This window comes from Salvelinus sp. IW2-2015, linkage group LG18 (assembly GCF_002910315.2).
Source record: "Salvelinus sp. IW2-2015 linkage group LG18, ASM291031v2, whole genome shotgun sequence".
Classification (NCBI taxonomy): domain Eukaryota; kingdom Metazoa; phylum Chordata; class Actinopteri; order Salmoniformes; family Salmonidae; genus Salvelinus; species Salvelinus sp. IW2-2015.
The window spans coordinates 54,614,396-54,619,836 of NC_036858.1; positions in this window are offsets into that span (position 1 = coordinate 54,614,396).

The window sequence follows — 5,441 nt, forward strand, 5'->3', positions numbered from 1 at the left end:
CCGGCAGGCCTGTGCCGCCTGTCTGTCCTGAGCCGCCCGTCTGTCCTGACCGCCTGAGCCGCCGTCTTGTCCTGAGCCACCTGAGCCGCCGCGCCTGAGGCCCTCGTCGGACGCCCTGCCCTCAGTCAGGAGCCGCCTGAGTCGCCCTTCAGTCAGGAGCGCCTGAGCCGCCCTTCAGTCAGAGGCGCCTGAGCCGCCCTTCATCCAGAGGCGCCTGAGCTGCCCTTCAGTCGAGCTGCCCTTCAGTCCGAGCTGCCCTTCAGTCCGGAGCTGCCCCTCAGTCCGGAGCTGCCCCTCAGTCCGGAGCTGCCCCTCAGTCCGGAGCTGGCCCTCAGTCCGGAGCTGCCCCTCAGTCCAGAGCTGCCCCTCAGTCCAGAGGCGCTCCTCAGTCCAGTGGGGCCTTTTATTAGGTCCTTCGGTCAAGGTCGGAGGCGAGGGTCGCCGCTCTAAAGAAGCCAATGAAGAGGGCTAAGACTAAGGGAGTGGGGTCGCCGCGCCAGAGCCGCCACCGCGGACAGATGCCCACCCAGACCCTCCCCTATAGGTTAGGTTTTGCGGCCGGGGGGGGGGGGTACTGTCACGCCCTGACCATAGTTTGCTTTGTATGTTTCTATTGTTTTGTTGGTCAGGGTGTGATCTGAGTGGGCATTCTATGTTGTATGTCTAGTTTGTCTATTTCTATGTGTTTGGCCTGATATGGTTCTCAATCAGAGGCAGGTGTTATCGTGTCTCTGATTGGGAACCATATTAGGTAGCCTGTTTTGTATTTGTGGGTTGTGGGTGATTGTTTCCTGTGTCCTGTGTGTGTGTTCCACGTTACGGGACTGTTTGTCATCGTTTGGTTGTTGGTTTGTTGTTTTGGTTCTGTTTCAAGTATTCTAATTAAAATGAATACTCACCACGCTGCATCTTGGTCCTCCATCCTTCTTACTACTCCTCCTCAGATGAGGAGGACGACGAACGTTACAGTTTGAGGTGTTCAGATCACAAAGAAGAACATTCGTGAGATGCATAAAAAAATGAAAAGATGCTGGAGGAGTTCTTGACGCCATCTGTCAACATGGTGGTAGCAATGTGATGGTCTGGGTGTGCTTTGGTGGTGGTTAAAGTGGGAGATTTTTACAGGGTAAAAGGGATATTGAAGAAGGAAGGCAATCACCCATTTTGCAACCCATACCCTGTGGACGTCGCTTATTTGGAGCCAATTTCCTCTACAACAGGGACAATGACCCAAAGCACAGCTCCAAATATGAAATAATTATTTTGGAAAGAAGCAGTCAGCTGGTATTCTGTCTATAATGGAGTGTCCAGCACAGTTACCGGATCCAACCCTATTGAGCTGTTTGTGGGAGCAGCTTGACCGTATGGTATGTAAGAAGTGCCTATCAAGCCAATCCAATTTGTGGGAGGTGTTTCAGGAAGCATGGGGTGAAATCTCTTCAGATTTCCTCAACAAATTGACAACTAGAATGCCAAAGGTCTGCAAGGCTGTAATTGCTGCAAATGGAGGATTCTTTTGACGAAAGCAAAGTTGAAGGACACAACAATTTCATTATTACCTTGTCAACGTCTTGACTATATATCCTATTCATTTGCACCTAATTTCATGTATGTTTTCATGGAAAACAAGGACATTTCTGAGTACTACATTGAATTAATCTTTGGATATCTATTTGGGTCAAAGAGAGATTTTTATGATTCAAAATATGCATGTGTCAACAGATTATGGTCTACTGCAGTTTTACAAGTGGACTACCAATTTTTATAGCCGATTGAATGTTTCAGATATACGTACGCTGTATGAATATCTTTATATTATGGCCTATATCAAATCAAATCAAGTTTATTTTAATATAGCCCTTCGTACATCAGCTAATATCTCGAAGTGCTGTACAGAAACCCAGCCTAAAACCCCAAACAGCAAGCAATGCAGGTGTAGAAGCACGGTGGCTAGGAAAACCCTAGAAAGGCAAAACCTAGAGAAACTAAGAGGAACCAGGCTATGAGGGGTGCCAGTCCTCTTCTGGCTGTGCCGGTGAGAATTATAACAGAACATGGCCAAGATGTTTCAAAATGTTCATAAATGACAAGCATGGTCAAATAATAATCAGGAATAAATGTCAGTTGGCTTTTCATAGCCGATCATTAAGAGTTGAAAACAGCAGGTCTGGGACAGGTAGCACACCGGTGGACAGGTCGGTCCATAACCGCAGGCAGAACAGTTGAAACGGAACAGCAGCAAGGCCAGGTGGACTGGGGACAGCAAGGAGTCATCATGCCGGTAGTCCTGACGCATGGTCCTAGGGCTCAGGTCCTCCGAGAGAGAGAAAAAGAAAGAGAGAAGGAGAGAATTAAAGAGAGAGCATACTTAAATTCACACAGGACACTGGATAAAACAGGAGAAGTACTCCAGATATAACCAACTGACCCTAGCCCCCGACACATAAACTACTGCAGCAAAATACTGGAGGCTGAGACAGGAGGGTCAGGAGACACTGTGGCCCCATCGATGATACCCCGGACAGGCCAAACAGGAAGGATATAACCCACCACTTTGCCAAAGCACAGCCCCGCACCACTAGAGGGAATCTTCAACCACCAACTTACAATCCTGAGAACAGGCCGAGTTAAGCCACAAAGATCTCCACCACAGCACAAACCAAGGGGGGGCGCCAACCCAGACAGGAAGATCACTCAGTAACTCAACCCACTCAAGTGACGCACCCCTCCTAGGGACGCATGAAAGAGCACCAGTAAGCCAGTGACTCAGCCCTTAATAGGGTTAGAGGCAGAGAATCCGTGGAGGAGGGGAACCGGCCAGCAGAGACAGCAAGGGCGGTTCGTTGCTCCAGAGCCTTTCCGTTCACCTTCACACCCCTGGCCAGACTACACTCAATCATATGACCTACTGAAGAGATAAGTCTTCAGTAAAGACTTAAAGGTTGAGACCGAGTCTGCGTCTCTCACATGGGTAGGCAGACCATTCCCATAAAAATGGAGATCTATAGGAGAAAGCCCTGCCTCCCAGCTGTTTGCTTAGAAATTCTAGGGACAATTAGGAGGCCTGCCGTCTTGTGACCGTTAGCGTAAGTGTAGGTATTGTACGGCAGGACCAACTCGGAAAGATAGTTAGGAGCAAGCCCATGTAACGCTTTATAGGTTATTATCAGTAAAACCTTTGAAAATCAGCCCTTGCCTTAACAGGAAGCCAGTGTAGGGAAGCTAGCACTGGAGTAATAGATCATTTTCTTTGGTTCTAGTCAGGATTCTAGCAGCCGTATTAGCACTAACTGAAGTTTATTTAGTGCTTTATCCGGGTTAGCCGGAAGAGTGAGCATGCAGTAGTCTAACCTAGAAGTAACAAATCATGGATTAATTTTTCTGCATCCATTTTTGGACAGAAATTTCTGATTTTGCAATGTTACGTAGATGGAAAAAACTGTCCTTGAAACAGTCTTGATATGTTCGTCAAAAAGAGAGAGACAGGGTCCAGAGTAAGCCGAGGTCCTTCACAGTTTATTTGAGACGACTTTAACAACCATCAAAGATTAATTGTCAGATTAACAGAAATCTCTTTGTTTCTTGGGACCTGAACAAGCATCTCTGTTTTTGTCCGAGTATAAAGTGAGAAAGTTTTCAGCCATCCACTTCCTTATGTCTGAAACACAGGGCTTCTAGCGAGAGGGCAATTTTGGGGCTTCACCATGTTTCATTGAAATGTACAGCTGTGTGTCATCCCAGAGCAGTGAAAGTTAAACATTATGTTTTCGAATGACATCCCCAAGAGTAAAATATAGTGAAAACAATAGTGGTCCTAAAAGAACCTTGAGGACACCGAAATGTACAGTTGTTGTCAGTAGGACAAACCATTCCACAGAGACAAAACTGATATCTTTCCGACAATAAGATCTAACCAGGCCAGAACTTGTCGTGTAGACAATTTGGTGGTTTCCAGTCTCTCCAAGAATGTGGTGATCGATTGGTGTCAAAGGCAGCACTAAGGTCTATAGCTCGAGGGACAGATGCAGAGCCTCGGTCTGACGCCAATTAAAAGGTCATTTACCACCTTCACAAGTGCAGTCTCCAGTGCTATGATGGGGTCTAAAACCCAGACTGAAGCATTTCCTATAACATTGTTTGTCTTCAGGAAGGCAGTGAGTTGCTGCGCAACAGCTTTTTCTAAATTTTTTGTTGAGGAATGGAAGATTCAATAGGCCGATATTTTTTATATTTTCTGGGTCAAGGTTTGGCTTTTTCAAGAGAGGCTTTATTACTGCCACTTTTAGTGAGTTTGGTACACATCCGGTGGATAGAGAGCCGTTTATTATGTTCAACATTAGTGAGGGCCAAGACATGAAGCAGCTCTTTCAGTAGTTTAGTTGGAATAGGATCAGTATGCAGCTTGAAGGTTTGAGACCATGATTATTTTCATCATTGTGTCAAGAGATATAGTACTAAACGACTTACATTTACATTTAAGTCATTTAGCAGACGCGGCTTATCCCGCGCGACTTACAAGTTGGTGCATTCACCTGTATGATATCCAGTGGACAACCACTTTACAATAGTGCATCTAACTTCTTTTTAAGGGGGGGGGGGGTTAGAAGGATACTTTATCCTATCCTAGTATTCCTTAAAGAGGTGGTGTTTCAGGTGTTTCCGAAAGGTGAGTGCATTTGACTCCGCTGACCTGGCGTCGTTGGGGAGTTTGTCACCATTGGCGTGCCAGGGCAGCGAACAGTTTTTTGACTGGGCTGAAGCGGGAGCTGTACTTCCTCAGAGGTTAGGGGAGGCAGCAGGCCAAGAGGTGGTATGACGCAGTGCCCTTGTTTTGGGTTTAGGGCGCTGATCAGAGCCTGAAGGTTAACGAAGTGCCGGTTTTCCCCTCACGCTTTTCTTGTAGGCAAGCACCATTTGGTTTCTGTAGCGGGATTGCGAGCTCAACTTGAAGCCAGTGGGAGGAGAGGCGGAGGAGCGCGATGGCCCGTCTGTTTCCATCAATCAGGCCCTTTTGTGTTAGAGTAACTTACAAATGTATGGTTGGGATACCAGGCCCCTTTTAAATATAATTTGGCCTTAGAGACGCACGAGTGGAGAAGCAAGCGCATTCATTTTCAAGCAATGACTTAAACGGTGACTGTTGAAAGTGCTGACGAACCATGTCCAGATAAAGCGTCCGGAGTGAAAAAGTTGAATGAGGGAAAAAAGTTGTGATGGAAAAACTAAAAATATAAACGGTAATTAAAAAGTAAAAAGAAAAWAAACGTAAAGTTGTCAGCTAGCAAAGTAAGGTTGGCAACAAAACGCACAGCAACAAAACGCACAGCAACARYTCTGCAAGTTCAAGAGGAAGTGACGCGTGACTCACACACACATTGACACATATATCTACGTTATTAACTCAATGCGGCGAACGTCGGCATGCCAGATATGGAAGACAA